Source organism: Cricetulus griseus (genome assembly GCF_003668045.3).
Source record: "Cricetulus griseus strain 17A/GY chromosome 1 unlocalized genomic scaffold, alternate assembly CriGri-PICRH-1.0 chr1_0, whole genome shotgun sequence".
NCBI lineage: Eukaryota > Metazoa > Chordata > Mammalia > Rodentia > Cricetidae > Cricetulus > Cricetulus griseus.
In genome coordinates, this window is record NW_023276806.1 from 236,526,167 (window position 1) to 236,548,237 (window position 22,071).

General features: G+C 36.4%; 1 protein-coding gene and 1 pseudogene across 1 annotated transcript in view; both read right to left on the reverse strand.

Annotated features, from left to right (window-relative positions):
* Positions 1–22,071, reverse strand: part of Galntl6 (polypeptide N-acetylgalactosaminyltransferase like 6) — a 1,027,971-nt gene that overhangs the window by 500,359 nt on the left and 505,541 nt on the right. The gene's annotated exons all lie outside the window — the stretch shown is intronic.
* On the reverse strand, positions 11,846–12,283 carry LOC103163802 (annotated as a pseudogene).

Below are 22,071 nucleotides of genomic sequence, written 5' to 3' on the forward strand. Positions count from 1 at the left end.
GTTGGAGGGGTGGGTCTACTTCTCTCAGCTCTAAGACTCCATCTAGTGCAGACCCATGGAGGCCCTGTGTATGCTGCTACAGTCTCTACACTATGTCAAGAAGGCCTTGCTTCTTTGGTGTCTCCAATCCCCTCTGGTTCTTACATTCTTTCTGCCTCCTATTCTGCAGAATTCCTTCAGCTTTGATGGGAAGGATTTGATGGATGCATCCCATTCAAGGTTATAGGATAGGTTTTAATCTCTTTCATGAGTAACCAGTTTGAAGACTCATAACATAAAGCAAATAAATATACCTGGGAATCCTATGGTTTTCACTATGAAAGCATAAGTAGAGAAACTAAGTCAAATGACACAAGTACGTTTAAAGTGTCTGCTGCTTCTACTATGTCTGCTAACATTCTATCCATCAAAGCAAGTCACATGACTAAGCTTAGCTTCAACATGAGAACAGAGTATATATGCTTTCTGAACAGGACAGGAAGATAAGTGACTATTACTGTGCATTAATATAAGCCATCATGGAGTAAGTTTAATGCAATGCATAGACTCTTGAAAATAACCTGAGACAGGAAGTTTTACTATTTTTCATTTTAAAAAATTAATAAAGGAACCAAAGAAGAAATACATCATCTTCAATTCAGCATAGGGGAAACTTTGTAATGGGGTCATAACTATTACTGTCCATTTGCCTCTAGCTAACAAAGAGATTAAGAGAATTATAAACCACACCAGATGTCAGGTAGAGAGTGACTAATGATTCTCAGAGAAGTGAAACTGCTGACTATATATGAAAGTGTAGAGACATTATAAAGTGGCACCCAAAATGAAACAGACTCAAAACAGATGAGTATTTTCTCACTCCAAGCCTGAATCCTCACTGCAGCCACAATGAGACACTTTCTGCATGGGTCAAATGAATGAGCATGGTTGTAATTATTTATAACATTATAAAGTAAAAGAAAATAAAGCCTAAAAGACTTAAATAAAATAAAAACAAAATAAAAATATTGTTTTAAGTTTATGCTTCTTGCAGTTGGTGGAGAACCCATAGACTGAATGGCAAGAGCCAGAATGTCAAATGCAATAGACTTTGTGCATGTCAGAAGGGCATTGTGAACTATGTGAGCCAAACTTACAGGTTTCTGAAAGTGTTGGTGTTTGTCTGGTATAATATCTAGAATATTCTATTGTCAACCTTAACTACATTCTGAGCTTTCTTCTAACTACAAGTCAACATGCCCTCATTAGTGAATGATCAAGGGTAACAGGAAGAATTTGTGCAGCCAGTAGTCACACTTATACAATATGGGAAAATGGCCTCTATATTTCACTTACAAAACATCACACACACACAATTTTGATGACAAGTAAACATGTAAAATGACCTATTCTCACGACACTTTTTCTGCTTAGCTTGTCTATTCATAAAAATTTTAAATATTATTTCTCTATCTGCTACTCCTTTTGGAAGTCTCTGACTAGAGGCATTGAAATATATCAGCATAATAACACAAGGAGGGTATTTTGGAGAACAGATGAAGAATCTAGACAGTGTTGAAAACTCGGAGGGGGGGCAAAAATCATCATCTACATCAAATATAAATGAGCCAGGATCAAAATACCAGGTAAACAAAACTGAAATCTTATGCATGTGTGTGTACGTCCTTGCCTTTGTTGAATGAAGAACCTAGATAACTCGATGTATAATAAAGTAGGTCTTTGAAACAAGGAAACAAAATGAACTACACTAGGAAAAAAAACACTAACATCCTTTTCATTGTTAAAGAAAACTAATTCACAAAATACACCAGAAGAGTCAGACACTACCAAGTGTGTAGGGGACTGGGGCTTGATTCACTTGTTAAAAATACTACAGGTACATGAGGACTACAGTTCAAATCCCCAGACACCCAGCAAAATGCCCTTGGCTGTTACGGCCCACCTGTTATTCTAGCCCTGAAAGGAAGAGTCAGGGGATCTCATGAGTGACACTGCCTCAATGGATAAGATGAAAGAGCAACTGAGGATGGTTGATCTCTGACATGAGTCTCAAGCTTCCATATTTGCAAAGACAGTAACACACAGACAGATGGTTGTACAGATGGACAGATGGATGGACACACACACACAGAAGGAGAGAGAAAGAGACAGACAGAGAGAGAGAGGGAGAGAGAGAGAGAGAGAGAGAGAGAGAGAGAGAGAGAGAGAGAGAGAGAGAAAAGTCAGTTATAATAAAAAAGTAACATTTGCCCAATACTTTTTTGTAAAAGGAGTTCTTAATTGGTCTAGATAATAAAAGGACAGAGTCAGATATAGAGGGAAATGCCTAGGGATCAGAGAGAAGGAGCAAACCACAGAACACTTTACCTCCTTAGCGTCTTAGCAGAGAAGAGAGCAATTTCATGTTTCTCCCTGTTTATGTCCTGTTTCTGCCCAGCTACATTCCTGCCTCTCTGTACAGACCTCCAGACCTGTATAGTTAGCTAGTGGCAAGCTCCATTCTCTGACCCCCAGACAGGCTTTATTTGTGCAAGAAAGATATCACCACACTTTTTGTTTTTCTGTTGATTTGTTATCTGAGGTGCTTTTATTTATTAAGTTCATCAACAGTTTCTACAACAGTGAACTGAACACTCTTACTGGAGAAGATAAAACAGAAGCCTATAAATTTTTCAGGAAAAAAAATCTAGCCTGTTTCGAGAGTAGCCTTTAATTTTATAACATAAGAGAATGAACAAAAAGAAATTAAATGTGAAGGTAGGCTCATTTCTAAATTAAATGTTTCATGTCTCAGGTGGGATTGGCCGCTCTTTAGAATACATCTACATTTCTATAATGATCTCTATTTTAAAAGGGTTATTACCTTAATCAAAATATTCATTAGAGGGAAAATATTCATTCAAAGCTAAGTCTTGTAGCTATATTTTTACATATTTAAATCTAATATAAATTAAAATTCCCTTCATTTATACTAATAAAAGTTATCAGCGAAGAGAAAATGGAACTGTGCTTTGCATATATTAATGGCCCTAATTTTAGTTGTTATTATGAACTTGGGCACCTTTCCTTTATTATAAATATGTATTCCTAGACACATAAAAAGTGAAAAAATTGACAACATGCAATAATGAATAATTTCTGCACAGTTTTATTTACTATTATATGTAAATTAGAATTCTCATAGAAGTTCTAATATCTTTGAAGATTGTTACTCTTTGATAATTTAGAAATTGAACTCTTTTTGGTTAATTTTCAGTTTATTGAGGACAGTAATGTAAGGGGGCCTATATTAATAAATGTCATTCATTCACTCACTCCAAGGTGAATGTTGTACTCTTAATGTCTATTTTTTCCTTTGAAGTTTTTCCTAAAACCCCATGAATTTGAAAGAGAGTAGGTTGAGGCTTATGATCCAGAGTCTTAGTGTGAGAATTGTATTGTAGATGTAGGATTGGGATTAGGATGCAGATGTTGGATTCGTGACCAGAAGAAAATGTCCTGAGCTACAGGATTGGTGTATTTACAGAACCTTATACAAACTATGAGTTAAAACCAGAAAATATTTCATGTTCTTCTAATTGACAATAATGATGTATGTTTCTTGGTGTTCTATCTCTAGATGCCAGTCTGTCTCTCTCATCTATCTATCTATCTATCTATCTATCTATCTATCTATCTATCTATCTATCTATCTATCTCATATATTGTACATAATATATGTATAATTATATATTAATATTTTAATTATATTTCATATATGTGTATATATACATAAGAAAGAGAGATATGAATGAAGAAATAGGATACTGTATTAGTTACTTTCTCCATTGCTGTAATAACACACCCTGGCAAAAGCAACTTAAGGAAAGGAGAGTATATTTTGGCTGGCAAATTGATGGTACAGGTACAAATCAAATTTGAAAATTACAGATATCATTAACTTTGAACTATGTAACCTATTCTAGGCAATTAGCCATGAGAATTTAATCTGGAAGCCACATGGCAATAAAAGATAGAGGAGCAATAATATACAAGCTGATGACCTGGTGCAGACCTGTGTGGCCCTCTGGCTCTTATACTCTTTATACCTCCTCTTCAGGGCTCCCTGAATTCTGAGGGGAGGGATGTTATGGAGAAATCCCATTTAGGGCTGAGTGGTCCAAGTTCTCTCTCTCTCTCTCTCTCTCTCTCTCTCTCTCTCTCTCTCTCTCTCTGTGTGTGTCTCTCTCTCCCATCTTGTGTGTGATGTCTAGTTGTGGGATGGGGAAACTGTAATCAAGATATATTGTATGAGAAATAAACTATTTTCAATATAAGACAAGGTGAGTAGAGCCTTTTTGGAGAGAGTGAATTCTCCTTTTTGGAGAATTATATGAGGAATAATTCTTCACATGGCTGTGTTGGACCTGTGAAGTATAAAGAAATAAGTTTATGTTGTGATATACTACTGGTTATTGGGTACCCTAATGAAATTCCTGTGTATTGTATTGCCTTGGCAGTTGGATCACAACCTATGAGAAAGTGCCTTTTCAATTCTGGAACACTGGTAAGTCATGTAAGGCAATTGGAAAACATGTGACTCAAGTGTTGTATTCATTATGTTTGTAAATGAGCCATTCCTTTTTGGTGGGAGAGGATAGAAGCAATAGCTAGTGGCATACTAAGTTTGCTCTTGATAATGTTTGCTAAATACTTCTTGAAATAACTTGAGAGCATCAGAATTTTATGATAGTGACAATTTGAAAAAGAAAGTTATTTTTTGGGATTCCAATGGTCAAAGACCCAATAAGACCTAAATATTGATCTCTTCTTATTTCCATTACTGCCGTGTGTGTGTGTGTGTGTGTGTGTGTGTGTGTGTGTGTGTGTGTGTGTGTGTGTGTGTAGGAAATGATACATATTTTTTCACATTTTAGAACTCCATGTTTGGTGATGCCATATTTATATTTTTTACTGGACAGGCTATGGTACATTATATAAAGATAGTAAACATTCAGAAAAGTTTGATGGGTATTTCTTAGGATATAACCGTGGAGATATTGATTGAAGATTTTACAGTAAATGTGGAATAACAGAAACAAATGGATGATTGATTTTTAAAGGAAAATTGTGGAAGAAACTGAATGTTTTTTAGGTTTCACCATACTTTTTATATTGCCCTAGATTCAAGGTGAGGCCACTGGGTTCTAGTGCAAAACAAATTTGGAAAGAGTTAACACATGAAAGAGCATTGTGTTGCAGAAAACATTTTTTTTTTCTCCTGAACTCTTACTTTTCTAGAGTATGCTGTATTTTCTAGAGTATGAACTCAAGGAATATTCACTCTGTCCTATGAGTTCTCTCCTCAGGTATGGTGGTCTCTTCTGTTATGCAAATAAGATGAGTCTAAAGGTAGGGAAGAATAAATCAGATAAAAACCAGGTACAAGCAGTCATTCTTTGAGAGATACACAAGTCCTGCTACATTTTCTTGGCTGGGGTTAAAAAGAAAGCATTGGAACCCCTGAAACTAGAATTCTAGAAGACTGTGAGCTGCCATGTGGATGTGGGAACTGAACGATGGTCCTCGTAAGTACTCTTAGCCACTGAGCCATCTCTGTCGCTCTGAGTAAGCCTTAATAAATCTACATATTATGGCTATTGTTTTTTGATGCTTCTATTATACCATTATCTTAAACACTGACTGATACTAATGTAGTTATTTGATTAACATTAAGAACAAATCAGAGGACTCGTTAACTTTAAAGTATGGTGGTCTGATAAGATACAGGGGGTGGAAGCAGAAGCAGACACCCACAGCTAAACACTGAGATGAATTCTGGAATCCAGTTGCAGAGAGGGAGGAGTGATGAGCAAAGGGGTCAAGACTAGGCTGGAGGAACCCACAGAACCAGCTGACCTGAACAAGGGGTTGCTCATGGACCCCAGACTGATAGCTGGGAAACCAGCATAGGACTGACCCAGACCCCCTGAAGTGGAGGTCTGGACAATCTATGGGGCCACTGGTAGTGGATCAGTATTTACTCCTAGAACACAAATGAACTTTTGGAGCCCTCTCCTCATAGAGGGATACTCTCTTAGCTTAGACACACTGGGGAGGGTCTAGGCCCTGCTCCAAATGATATGACAGACTTTGAAGACCCCCATGGAAGGCCTCCCCTCCCTGGGGAGCAGAAAGGGGTTGGGATAGGGGATCCCTGGGGGGGCAAGGGAGGAGAGGAGGGAAAGGGAACTGAGATTGACATGTAAAAAACCAAGAAAACACACACACACACACACACACACACACACACACACACACACACACACACACACACAAAGAACAAATCAGAGAACAAAAATTTAAAATGTGCTATAATTAACTATTCTTCTGGAAGATTCAGCATTTTCTTCTGAATCGATATCAAAGTAAGCATTTACTTCATTCAGTTCAACTCAGAAAATTCATATCAATAAGTCTTCAATGCAATAGATGGAATTAAGATCTACTTTAACATTGCTAGAGGGGGAAAATTTGGGAATAGGTAAAAAATACTATGTACTTTTTAGGAATGTCAGACGAATCAATAGCAATGAAAAAATTATTTACTCTGCATGCATGTGTGCGTGTGTGCACACATGCCTCTGTGTGTGTGTGTGTGTGTGTGTGTGTGTGTGTGTGTACTTGTGTGAGTTTATGTGTACGGCACACACGTGTAGGAGTTTGAGGAAGCCGGAAGAGTGTATTGGATTCCTTGCAACTGGAGTTATGCATGGGTGTGTGTGACTAGGTGCATCCTGGGAACTAAAATTGATTCCTCTGCAGGAGTAGTAGTCACTCTTAACTACTGAGCCATCTCTCCACTCCCCCAAAACAATTTAGTGCAAGTAATATATAGAGCACTTTGGATATATAGGGTGTTTTTCTCATAAGTAGTGCATATTTTCCTTTTGAAGATAGGGTATCATTATGATTTCACAGATAGCAAGGAAAAAACTAATACAAAGAAAATAAAACATGCTGTTTAATGTCAAGTGGGTTCCTAGCACTTATGTTTTAGGTCAACATAAAAGCTCTACTTTTCTAACCATAGTTTCAGCTTATGCTGCCACATGTAATGTACTTGGCAGTAAAACAGATCCTCCTACATTTATTTTTAGTTATGTGAAAACCTCCAAGACAGTATTTGTGATTGTGGTATGTGCTTGTGAACAAGTGCTGTACAATACAACTACCAAATTTAACTAAGGTAGAATGCCTCCAGTGAAATGTTACACAATATTAGTCGTTAGGATTAAATGCTATTTCAGAATCAAGACACTGTAATCAAGAGGACAGATATTTATATTGTAAAGAATATACTTACGGAATACATTATTAATTGCCTAAAATGTGTCTTTACTTTTATCTTTTGAGTGAAAAATATCTATTCTTATTTGGGTTGGGGTATCTAACTATCTAATCTATCGTGTATCATTTATCTCTACCTATCTATCCTCTACCATCTATGTAGTTCTCTCTTTATTTATCATCTATCACTCATCTATCATCTATCTATTATGTATGTATTATATAACTATAGATAGATTATCGATATAGGTATAGTTATAGGAGCAGATGACAGAAATATAGATCATGGGTCTATGATAATGAAGTCTCCTAATGTCTTTGTAAACTTCCCTGTTTTGCCAGCCTGCCTCAGCTATGAAAACTTACATGAGTCAGTTTGGGCTAAAGAGAACTAAGTCCCTGAGCTGGAGCTGAAGATGGAGGAATTTGTTCAAATTTTTCTTTCCTAATGAAAGATTTGAGCTGATGGACACTGCTGCTTTTGACTTCTTCTTCCTGCTGAGGATGCAGCTACATTTCTAGAGCTGTAATAGAAGTTTTGTGGCTTTGAGATAGGCAGCATTTGAATAAGCCAGAAGAGCTTAGAGATGCCAGCTTTACATGATTGGTTCATTTACCATCTGATTTTGTTATATTAAAAAGAATACATTTAAGATGATGAGGGTAACTTTCCCTTATTTGCTGTCACAAATCATCATAACTAATTCAGTTTATAAATTATATGTCTGAGAGTCATAAGGACAGTAGATAGCTCATTTAAAGTTTTGATAAACGATGATGGACTTTTTTTCCTAATACTGAAGGTTGAAGTTCTCAGTGTAATACAGTCACATGCTATGTTATTATCATTATGTTCCTGCATGACTGCACTTGGAAAAAAGAAAGCATAGCCATTAAAATATTAATATTTATCTCCTTAGTAAAGGGTGTGAATATGTGGAATTCCATTAGCATAGTCTTCCATTTAACTATGTCATTTCCTACTGCTACTTATTTTTTTATAGTAATTCTAAAACATGCCATGTTTAAAGTCATTATGATAACTTTGATGTGGAGTGGTCTACATTTGAGAATCTACATTTGCATTGCTTTTTATAATTAAGTGATAGTCAATGATGCTTTAAAATGATGTCATTTTGCTTTTGATATCTTAACAACCACCACTGTCTTAAGATTGCCTTAATGTCAAAAATGCATTTCTGCTGCTTTCTCACATTTGATTTACTTTAAATTTCTATAAAGAAAACTTTGAAGTAGAAAATACTTTTCTGCTAAAAGATAATTTCTGAAAAGGAATGAAACAGCTCATATGCCACAGTATTCCAGATCTGCCAACAATTTGTGTTGGGCATCTCTCAGATTGTTCAGTGCTATATTGCTAGCTACTGACTTTGTCACAATTCATTAGCAGCAAGGGCAACAGAGATAATGGAATATGTTTGCCAAGACTTTTGTTAATTTGCAATTCATTTGGAGCCAGTGACTGTGCTCAATGGATTGTGGCAATACAGATGCTTGCCACTTCCAAAGCTGGCCCTTAGAAATATTTCCCTATCCTCTTCCCTCTGCTGTGCTTCCATCGTTGTCATAGGGCGATGCTAAAGTCACAAATGATGTAGCCATAAAATATGAATAGCCTGGCTCCCATAGTTACCACTTGAGCCACAGCTACTCACCACAGATGCCTGCCAAGAACATGTAGGTAAAGAACACTAAGTGAGGAACAATGTTTTAAAAACATACTAAACTGTTGAGAATGAAAGTTGGCTTGTTTGATTAGAGTGGCTATTAGATTAAATGCCTTTTACCGCCAAAGAAATTGACTTAAAACAGTGTCTCAAAACAGCCAACATAACTGACTTGGGAGTGACTCAGCTAGGCTGTAGTGCTATATCCCTCACCAAGAAGACATCTCCCTAGATGCTGCTGCTGATGACATGAAGCTAGTTGCATCAGAGTGACTGAAGAAAGGGGAAGGGAGAGAGTGAATATGTAGACAGCTAAGTTTAAGCTCTGATACTTTAATTTCACCTGGAAAATGCTACACTATAATTTCTGCTACAAAGTACTAGGCACCATACCAATTCTGATATAAGGAAGGATAACACTGTACTTGGGTTTGAATTACAGAAGGCAAAAATTGTTGGGTATCATTTATCAAGGCTACCTCACTCATTGATAGTGAATACTATCAATGAGCAGTACAATGAATAATATTAGCAAATACAAAACAATGGTGAAAATACTACAGTCACAAAAGAGAGGGTCTTGATGGGGAGCATTTTGGGGTTATGGAGAAACCTGGTCCCAGGGAAACTCCTAGGATCCCATAAGGATGATCCCAACTAAGACTCCTTACAATGGTGGGAGGGTACATGAACAGGCTACATTGGTGTCTTGCTAATTGCCATCAGAGACACTCTGTGCAGTATCTGATGAAAGAAGAGGCAGAGATGCACAAACACACACTGCACTGAGCTCTGAGAGTCTTGTGGAAGAAAGGAGGAGGTTTGTACCAGTCAGATGGGGTCATGATGAAGAACCCACAGAAACAGCTGACAGGAGCTCAAGGGGGAACTCATGGATGCTGGACCAACAGTCAGAGATTCTGATTGGGGCTGACCTAGGCCCTCTGCATGTGTAGTTTGGTCTTTTAGTAAGGCTTCTAACAGTGAGAGTAGGACCTCTCCTTGGCACTTAGCTGGCTTTTGGTAACCTGTTTTCCCCATGCTGGATTACCTGACCCCATCTTGACATAAGGGGAGGAGCTTGGTCCTGCCTCAACTTGATGTGCCATGCTTTGTATAAGCCCAAGGCAGACCTGTCCCTTTCTGGAGGGAAATGGGGGAGAGGTGAATGGGGAGGAGCAGATGGGAAAGGGGAGAGGATAGGAGGAAAGGAGGGAGAAGGAAATGGTTGGTATCTAAAATAATGAAAAAAATACTTTTTAAATAAAAAGGTTAAAAATACTATAGAACAAAATAGTTCACTTTTTGTTTTTTAGTTAACATAGTTCTGTTTTGATTCTTTGATAATTTCACATCAGGCTCCTTAATCTGACTTACCTTCCAGTTCCCTATTTCTACCCCTCACTCCTGCAGTATCCTCCCAAAAGACAACCCCTCCAAAAATTAATTTAAAACAAAACAAAAAAGAAAGCAATCCCAATCCTCCATCTTTCCTGCCTCTTCCAACACTGCTTCATTAGTCCTAGCAGAATCTGAGCTTCAGTGCAGTGTACCCTTTTGTTCAATCAGCCCCACCCACAAATGTTCATTGCAAGGAGTCACTGGTCTGTTTCAAGGCCTCTGTCTTCTGGCACACCATCATCACTGGACATTCACCAAAACTCCTCTTGGATATCCTGAGCTTTCCCCGAGTCATGAAGATCATAGATGGTGGAGGTGTTAGGGTGACCCAACTCAAGGCCGGGGATGTGAACTTGGGTGGTAACTGAACTGGTCAGTCTGGGTCACTGTGACCAATTAAAGTCTGTCATGTTTTGTCACATTTTTCTTACTCCCTTGTTAGGAAAATTGATGTTTTAAAGCCTAATTTGAGGCAAGCTTAAAATGTGATTAATTTGAAGGAACTTATGAAGTTGATCAGAATTACAAAACAATAGGTTTAGCTAATATTTGTTGTCTTCTGCCTAAGTATTTTTGCAAACAATTTGACATGAAAACAGTACTTTCAGATCAGCAGACCTCTGATTTACAATGCTTGCATATCAATTTGCCTGGACTAACAGGGAGAAACAGTCTAGGTTCTCTGTTCCCTCTCATTTCTCTATGTATATCTGGGGAACTTTCTAGAATAGATTAAGACAGGCAGTCTTATTTTTGCATCATGACATGGAAACTACAATTCACCACAGAGGTAATATCCACTCCATTACCTTCACCACCACTTAGATAATTGTTTCCTTGGAAATAGCCTGTGTGTGTTGCACCCAAAGGGGAGTGTGGATGTGTGTTTGGAAATCTTGGTTGTCTTTCCGACTGCATTTGAAATCAACTAAAACATAAACAGCAGGGTCTCTCTTGTGGAGCATTATCTTGATCAAATTATTTGAAGCAGGAAGACATATCCTATAAGTGTGCAACACCTTATGATGCCAACCCAAATAAGAGGATATGAAAGAAAGAATCTTTGATTTTTTCCTGTTCACTATCATTCTTGCTGGGAAGTTCACTGATCCAGTTGCTGTGACATTTGCTCACCAATATTGTAACTAACATTTTTGGGATTCCAACAAAGACTGGACACCAGTAACTCCTCAGAAAACCCACAGACCATATTGGAACTGCTGTGGCATCCAGCTTTTGGGAAATTATGGAAGAAATGGATAATTCTCCGACATACAAGCTTCTCATTTTCCAAATTTGTTAACTGAGCCCCAAAGCAACATTGACCAGGCTTCCAGTATCAGTGGTGGCAGAAACTTTGAAAAGCATTATTGTTATTGTTATTTTTACTTAAACAGTCTTTAATGGAAGCTGTGTATAAGGCGCCCCTACTCCTGAATCTTCTCAATCGTTTCTTCCTTGTATTTGCCCTTCTCATTTCCTACTTGTCGAGACTTGGCTTTCCCTTACAGGATCTTCTTGTGATCTTTGTCCAGCTTTAGTCTGGTGATAACCACCTTGTTGGGGTGGATGCCCACATGGACAGTTGTGCCATTATCTTTTTCTCGATGCACTCATTCAATGTAGATGATGTATTTTTTCCTATACACCTGGACCACTTTGCCAATCTGCTGACCTTTGTGGTGTCCTTGGACACCCTGAACTTCATCATCCTTTCGAATGGGCATAGATCAAACATTGTACTTCTGTCTCAGCTCTTTGGAAAGAGGGGAAGACATGATCTTCCTCTGGATGTGAGAAGGTACATTGAAATGCTGTTTGCAGTTCTTGCTTCAGTCAGAAGTCATGAAGGGATTGAACTTCATTTTGGCGGCTGAGATCCAGCGATGGCCACAAAAGGAGGAAAAACATTCTTTATGTTCTATATAACATACTTCAGTTATGAACCTCATCACTCAACATTTAACTTATCAAGTTATAAAGTTTTGTCCTGGAGGGTTATTCGGGGTTGTAATTTTTTAGACACATGTAAACTCTGCTCCACCATCCACCCCCCTAGCCTACTTATGGAGATTTGGTGTAGAAGTCAATTCGCATCTGTAAACTTATTTTGTATTCACATTATTTGGTAAATTTGTCACCCTACTGTGTCCTATGTCTTTATTAGAATTATTTAGTCTACCTTTAACAAATGGAATCTTCTAGGTAAGAGAGGGACATGGGACTAGCAATGTTCATGACTTTTTAATTTTTGTACATGTAGGTTATCTTCTAAAAATCACAGTTCATAATAAATTATTCCTTTCAACATTCTTCCTTTGTCTTAATATGTATGTGTGTATGTATGTGTGTATGTATGTATGTATGTATGTATGTATGTATGTATGTATGTGTGAGTTTTGACAAAAAAGAAGCTTCAGATTCTAACAATTATATATGGAATTTCCAGTAACAATATTCTTTTATAAAACATAACCAATTGATAGGTAACAGCCTTCCTTTCTTCATTTTACTGAATAGTTAATGTCTCCCAAGCTCTCCCAGAGTTTATTATTTAACACATATTTTTAGTTTTCCATTGTTTCTTTACTTTTTTAAAAAGAAATTTACCCTATAACCTGCTTTTTTTAAGACTGTGGGTTTTCTATTCTTTCCTTCTGAATATAAGCTTCAAGAGGATAGTGACTTTCTTCCCTAAGGTTTTTCCCTACTGTATCTACAGAGCCCAGAAACCAAATGGTACATGATAAGCATCTAACAAGCAAGTGCTGAAACAATATAGGGACCTTGTACATATTTGAGAGTATTTTTTTTTTTTATTTCATGGCACACCATGTGTCCCAGACATATTGCCAGTGAACTAAGATGTACTTGTTAGCTCAGCAGAGGAGAAGTGAACTCCATGAATGCAAAAGGCACCCTCAGTTTACTACTGGGTGCCATGCATTTCTCCTCAATATGTTCAATGACAAAGATCTGAATGTACTGAAGATGCTTGTAGCCATTTACTTTCAAATCTCTACTCTTTCATAGCACAAGTGAGAGACACTCTTACTGAAAACCCTTTTTAGGTGGGAAAATCAGTCATAATTATCATTCCCCAAGGACAAATAAATGGCTCATTTGGAGTTTATTTGGAAGGCCAAAAGCAGATTGCCAGTGCACACTAATGCCGTGGCTGCATTACCAACTCCCTCTAATATTTATAAACCACTCAAACAGCATTAGTGGTTTATGACATCACCAATACAAACTGATTTAATCTTGCTTTTTTCCTTTAGTAGTCATGTATCATTTTCCATAATAAGAGCTCACCCCAGAGTGCTTATATAAATCTTCACCATTTTTTAAACTACATTAAAAGCCCTTTGGTCCTAATGTAACCACTTCATCAGCAGATACACATTCATGTTTGCTGAGTAAACATCTTCATACTCACATATTAAAGATGAATAATTAAATTTCACAAAAAAATCGAAATAGCTTTTCCTTTTAAGACAACATAGCTCATTTAATCAGGAATCATTTTAGTAATTTACTCAATCTGTGACCTTTTGTATCTCAGGGTACTTTCAAACATAGCTCATTTGGTCTACAATGAAAAACTGTCTTTCATTTATTTGGCTCCATAATAAACATGATGTGTGCTGTTATATAACAATAAAGATATTTTATTTCCTGTAGACTTTTCTAGTGTAAGGAGTGGGAGGAAAAATCAATGTGTCACAACATCATAAAACAACCCAGAGAATAAAGTGAGAAATAAAAGAGCCAATAAAAAAACCAATACAATTAACTGATAGTTTTGGGGTTTACACACATACTATAATAAATTAAAATGCAGATGTGCTTTTATGGTTTGTTTTTGGAGTTGGTTTTCTGTGAAATATCTTTGGGATACCCTAACCAAGAAAAGTTGCATTTAAAATATCTTCTTGTTAGGGAATTACTTGACAGAATAAGCAAGACATCATGACTCAAATATTTGTGGCATTTATCTAATTAGTAAGTTACATTGTCTATAAACACTGGTGCTGCAAACTGACTGTTGTAACAGCTACCTCCTACAGAAATCAAGGATATCTTAAAAGATTACTAGGAGTGATAACCAACAAATGTGCTTGTTTTGTTTTCTAAATAAAATTGCATGACAAAATTGGAAACATTGCTTGAAAAACAACATAGACATGTATAACACTTATGATATATATCTATAAAATTAGATGGTATTTAAATTTTTATGTTATATATAAACAACAAAATTAGTGTTGTTGGTAGAATTATATAAGAAAAGTTATTAAACTTCTCTTTTAACATAATTATTAAATAATAATTACAAAGGGATTGCTATTTTAAATAAGTTTCTCATTATTTTCTAATGAGTTTTGATAAATTTATCTGATTTAAAAACTTACTATGAACTTATTTGTTCTTGATGACAGAAGATATATGCTTTTGCATATTTTATAATATTTATGGCAATATTTAAAATACAAAATCTAGAAAATTTTATCAACTCACACTTAAAGTTTTTCAATTAAAGAATTTATGAAATTATTTTCTTATACATGTTTCATAGGATAGGTATATGTGTTATTCAAGATAGTGCATAAAATGTATCTAGTAGAGTTCTCAGGACACAATAGATGCTCAACGAAATTAAAATTCCTTCTTTCATTAAAATTTGATCAGATAAATTGTTAGTATTCAATGTCACTTTGATTATCAGATTAAGGACAGTGATGTCTGTAAATGTAGGTACTGAATATAACAAGTCAATGGATTAGCTGACTTGCTACACCTAAAATAGATAGCACTTGTTTTTTCTTTTAAATCCTGATGTCAGAAAATGTATAAAGAAACATGAAATATACTTTCAAGTAGGAAGTTTCTAGTTTGTATTCTGTGGGTTTTTTTCTTCACTAAGATTTTCTTGCTAGTGTTGTAAAGTTTGAGAGATCTCAAATTTTGGTGTTCTGTTCTTCAAAAATCCAGAATTGCTGTCATGTGATTGTGAGTTCAGTCAATTGATATAAAAACATCACATAGGTGATATGGAATTATATATGTGGAATTAGAAAATCCACAATTCTGAATCCTATATGATATAAATATCATGGGTGCACATCTAGGACCTAAAGGAGACATTTGAATATGTAGTCTAATCAAGTTGTGCTATTGTATAACGGAGTTTAAAGCTGAGAATGAGGCTTTACAGAGTCTATCTTTGAATTCTGTGTGTCTGTTGACATTTTTGGTTCCCAGTAGCAATTTCAACGACTGTTAGTTAATCTATGTCATTTGCTTGAGATGACAAGTACTGGTTATCTACTCTCAAACTTTGTTCTGATCTGGAACACATTAGTTCTTTGAAAAGCTTTTCTAGAAAAATTTAGGGGATAATTGCATGGTTTAATGGTATTTATCACAGCTGTATTTTCTAAGTATTAGTTACTTTTCAAGTAGACAGAGCAGGATTTTAAAGATTATTGCTCTTAACTAATTATGTTCTGGCTGAGCCTATGCAATATCTTCCATTGGCTACTAATTCTACCAATTTAGTTCAACAAGTAGTCAACACTTGCCTCAAACTGTTTCTGGTTTCTGGTTTATCAGTCACCCTCCCCAAATCTAGAAAATATCAGAAGCAAAACAGAGGAAAGGCAGTATTGAATTGTTTTCACTTAAATACACAATTTAATTTTAGCATACTAGCACTTGTAAATCACACAGATAAAAAAATGATAAAATGGGCTCCTCACATACACGGCCATACATTTTAAAATTCTTTATTACTAATTTTGGTTAGTGAGCACATATATCCCAAACACAGGCCCTTTTCAAGCCCTGGAATACTTTCTATGCTATGTTTTATCTGTATGGGTTCAAGTATATATAGAGAAATATTAAGTGAAGACTACATCTTTCCTGTTTATAAGGGTTCTGTACAGAGAAGGCAGATGTAAGCACTCAAAACAATGATATCACAGTTTTTGTTTTTGTGTAATATATTTCTATTACTCATATGTACAATATTTTATGATATAGCTTCAAGTTCATGGATCAGTAAAGATAAAGGATGACAAGAAACATTCCCAAGGAGGTACTTTACTTGAATCTCCAAATGGCATGAAAAAATAAGAAAAATAAATAAATCAAACTAGCTGCTGCTCTTGCTCATATAGTAACAGTGAGAACTTGAGGTTTCTAAAAGGTAGATGCCTGTATGTTTTTCTGTTTAAATAATGCTTTCAAAAATATTCATCAAAACAATATATTATCAAACTGTTATTTTAAAATAAAAACTTGTATCTGTACTCAACACAGTAATTTTAGAGAAATAAATCACACTAGAAGGCTACCTGCTGCTTATAAATTACAGGATAGCATAGACTTGGTTAAACATTCCATCTATTTTCTCCTTAATGATGCTAACTTTGCAAAAAATAAATTCAGTCTGTGTTTTAATGATGAATATGGTTCCTTTGGTGTCTTATAAAGTGAAATATAATCATTCTGCCCCAAAAGTCAATGGACCTTGTATGTAAAACATCAGATAAAGTGAATATTCATGTAATGTTTTGTTTTGTAAACATAATCCAAAAGTGAATTCATTACATAAACATTGATCATTTTTCCAATATGAAAGTTCACCATCTTACAGAATTATTCAAATAGGTTCTAAACAAATCAAAACAAAGAAGAATTGATATATAAATCCCAGGAAAGTAATGTTACACACAGTTGACATAACTATAGGTTTTGCATGGAATCTGTCACATGCCTCAATAATTTTGCATCTTCATGAATTTTTTAGTACATAGCTCAGCTTACTTTATTGCTTTGATTTTTGAATTGGTATTCCACTTGCCCTGGCCCTTCCATGTCCCAAAGCATGTATGAATCATCAGTGCTGTCAATCATATGGTTTCCTTTTCATAGTGTAAGTCAGTAGCTTGATCTTGTAAAGTTAGTATTCTTATATAAGGCAAATAACCATAAACATGAAAAGCAAAAGGCTAGTTAGAGTGATGAGCATTGGAACAATGGTAAACCATGGTTATGCAGAGCAGAAAGCTGATCATTCTACAACTAACTTCTGTGCACTCTAGATGATCCTGAAAGTTCTTGGAAGCCCAATAAACTTTGCAGTAATGGACATTCAACAGTAAATTTAAGTGAATAAATAAATTTCAATTCAAACAATTTAAAATTAGTTATTACAAGGAGAGTATTACACCTGCTTTAACAGCAATCAAGAAGCTAAGGCAGGAGGACTACACTGAGGTTCTGATTTACCTAGGCAATAGTCAGGTTCAAGTCATTCTGGGCTACAGAATGAGAAACTTCCTCAAAAACAAAAGAATCAAAACTAAAGCAAAACACAAGAAAGGAACTAATTAATAATCAATAGAAGACAATATTGATAACCATCCATTGAAGAGATATAGCAGGATAAATTGGAAATATGTCTACCTAAATGTAGACACAATGTTATTCAGTATTGATTTTTGATTCCTTTTTGAAAATATAAAGATTCCTTTTATCTTTGAAAGGCCAGATAAACACTCTTTTATTTATCTAAAGTTGGGAAACTTATTTGTGTCTTGTTACAGAAAGAGGACCCACAGTCAGAAAGCAAACACCACTGTTTCTGCCCAGCAACTAATGAGCTGCAAAAACTTGAGTAACTTTCTATAGTTTTGTCTTGGCTTCACTCAGGAAATTATCCAGCATGTTGGCTATAATTTTGAAAATAGGAAAAATGAAAACAATTTTAATTATGGCTTTTTTGGAATTAGATATTTTTATTATTATTAAAAACGAGCTTTTTTACATATCAATCCGAGTTCCCTCTCCCTCCCCTCCCCTCATCCCCTGCTCCCCCACTCCCCATCCCAACCCCTTTCTGCGCCCCAGGGGGTGAGGCCTTCCATGGGGGACTCTCCAAAGTCTGTCATTTCATTTGGAGTAGGGCCTAGACCCTCCCTCGTGTGTCTAGGCTAAGAGAGTATCCCTTTAGGTGGAGTGGGCTCCCAAAGTCCATTCGTATACTAGGGATAAATACTGATCCACTACCAGGGCCCCAAAGATTCCCTAGACCTCCAAACTGACATCTTCCCTCAGGGGTTCTGTAACAGTAATATGCTGGTTTCCCAGGTATCAGTCTGGGGTCTATGAGCAACCCCTTGTTCAGGTCAGCTGTCCCTGTGTGTTTCTCCAGTCTGCTCCTGACCCCTTTGCTCATGACTCCTCCCTCTCTGCAACTGGATTCCAGAGTTCAGGTTGGTGTTTAGCTGTGGGTGTCTGCTTCTGCTTTCATCAGCTATTGGATGAAGGCTCTCCAAACTGATTTCCTCCTTCAGGGGGTTTGGAACAGTCCTATGCTGGTTTCCCAGCTATCAGTCTGGGGTCCATGAGCAACCCCTTGTTCAGGTCAGCTGTTTCTGTGGGCTCCTCCAGCCTAGTCCTGACCCCTTTGCTCATCACTCCTCCCTCTCTGCAACTGGATTCCAGAGTTCAGCTCAGTGTTTAGCTGTGGGTGTCTGTGTTTGCTTCCATCAACTACTGGATGAAGGCACTAGGATGGCATATAAGGTAGTCATCCATCTCATTGTCAGAGAAGGCCATTTAAGTTAGCCTCTAGACTATTGCTTAGATTGTTAGTTGGGGTCAACCTTGTAGATCTCTGGACATTTCTCTAGTACCAGAATTTTCTTTAAACATGGCTTTAGAGAGACAATTGTTCTATTTCTGTATCTTTTTTCTTGATTACTATTGTTGGATGTGTGTGTGTGTGTGTGTGTGTGTGTGAACACCCATATTTTCAATGGACTATGGTCTTTACTTACCAGAATGAAGATAAAAAAGGGACCCTATCGTTTTTGTACAACTTTGTCTAAGTTTTCTCCTCAGCATACATACATATTTCCTTTTCTTTTACAACTTATCACTGTAATTTATTTCTTCCATAATCTTTTATTTCTTTAAAATATGTAATCCTTCTTTAGTACTCTTCCAAAATCTATTCTTGCTAATCCATAATTTATAAAAGTCCTAGTGATCAGCCTTCATTTAAACTTCACATGTCTATTTTTAAATATTTCTTTATTGGGAAAGTAACTTATAAGCTTTGTGGATCATGAGAGTTGAAATCAATTTTGTTGGTGGTGTGGTAACATAAAATCCAGTAAAATTAATACAGAAATTATAGCTGATGGTTGCAGTGTAGAAAGAACTGTAGCTTGTTAGTTATAAACAAAATACAATCCATATACAAGGGAGGAAGTTTCTTCATGGAGGCATTACTAAAAAGATTGGTATTGTACTAAACTGTTACAAAGTATAGAAAAATCTGCGTCTTAAAACTCCATAATAGGATAAGCAAAAAGAGAAAACTTACTTCTGAAAATAATTAAAAAATTAAGAAATCACTTGGTACTTTGGAGTACTGTGAACGTGACAGCATATTTAGGACCATAAACATGGTAGGAAATCCATGCCACACAGAGTCCTCTGCTGAACTAGATACTTATGCAGTCCAACTTAGTGAAGTTGGGGAGTAATTTCAAAATTCAAAGTTCAGATGTTAGCATTGAATTATACTTGAAAGGCCTGTCTCACTCTCTTCAAGGTTACTCAATATCGTGGAGCTGCCTAGACCTACTGCCTTGTGTCTGCTTAGCTGTTCACTTGCAGCATCCTTCACTAGAGCCACTGCCAGTTAAAGATGGGAGGCACACATACATGCACATGCATACATGCGTGCATGCACACACACACACACACACACACACACACACACACACTTCCACACATCTTCAGCGACACTTATGTGTCATAGAGTCCATTTGCATGGTGGGATGTCAAAATTCAATTGTCAAGAATGGCCTCTCATCTAAAAGAGTTCCTTGTTAAATTAGGTTTCCAGGGCACACCTGGCATAGTGAAGCCTACATTAAGCCTGACAGGAAGACTTTCCAAATCATTTTATTTTTCTCTAAAAATGTCTTTGTGTTCTTTCTAAAAAATTGCCAAAACCTAAATCAAGCACCATTTTCTTGGTAATTATATGTTGAAGGATGCAATCATTGCAGCTTCAGAAACCAAGAGACCAGCAGCCCAGCACTGGGCATGTTCCCACGGTTGCTTTTGTTAATGTACTAATGAGCCATTGTCACAATGGAGCCAACCTGGCATTAGCACTTACAATGAATTTACTGCAAGAACACTGCTGTTTGTAATTAGCTCTTCATTACACAATCAGGCTGATTTAGAGAAACTCTCATATGATTTGCTCAGCAAATGAAGCAATATAATTACACTTCAGTTGAAATCAACAAATTAGACTGCTGTTTGCAATTGGCTATATTATGTACTATTAGTGCCCGGGCAATCGAAGGCCTGTTGCTTCCTTTAACACTTAAGTAAAGTAAGTCTAATTAAAACACTGAAAATCTCTGTATACACAGGAACAGCTACATAATAGTCACATTTTTATAATTAAAGAGGGAAGCCAAGATTTATGGTCAGAATATTTTATATTCAGCACAAAGTTCTTGGGGTAGACGTAAAAAGCAAAAACATAACCCAAAAGGAATGAAATAATAAAATTTCCTTCAAATCAAGTCATTTTCAGGCCATGGTACATGGAATTGAATAAGATTCAAATTTGGTTAAGGCAGATTAATGAGCTATCCTTCAATGTGTGTCATCCTCAGCACTCAATGCAGTCTCTGTCAGCTGTTATAATGGTTGCTGTTAGTTCTTTCTGCTTATGGGTATTTGACAATTAAGCACTTCACACACTACTCACAATAATCACTGGAAGGGGCAGCTTGTAGGAGATTCAAAGAAGGACTGCCAAATTTAGCAAACAAAATTCACCACATTGCATTAAATGTGAGTATCTTTCTTCAAGCTACCAATTTTGTATGCCTTTGGTTAAGTCTGAGGTTAGGCATGAGGCACAAATAATTTCCAAAAAGATTAACCCTCTAACAAATAATGGGTTAAAATATAAAACTATAGCAGGGCTTTGGTGGTGCATGCCTTTAATCCCAGCACTCAGGAGGCAGAGGCATGTGGATCTCTGTGAGTTCGAGACCAGCCTAGTCTACAAGAGCTAGTTCCAGGACAGCCTCTGAAGCCACAGAGAAACCCTGTCTCGAAAAAAACAAAATAAATAAATAAAACTATTAGTAGATCAACTGGCCTGGGTGAGGTTAATGTAAGCTCTAATAAACATATAGTTTTGCTTTCTCTTTCCTAGGTAGGCATTTAACATAGTGTTTTACACACACTTAGCAAGTACTTTACCAATGAGCTATATATACCTCAGTGCCCCAATCCCATTTTTCACTTCTTCTTTAAGACAATCTCTCACTAAATTATTTATATTGGCCTTGAACTCTGGCCTCGTATCCCCTCTAGTTGTATACTTCTCGACTTCAGGAGTTATGTTAATTCATTTTTTTTTTAATTTTCAAATCGTTGGCCTTTAAGAAGACTATTGACAACAACTCTTCAATTAACTTACTAAACAGACAGATTTGGAGTTTTCTGTGATAAAAGATATATTGCGTTAGAAAGTCACACGTGGTTCCCTCCTTCTACAATTGTATGAAACTCTTAAGGTTGGAATGAGTGTGAG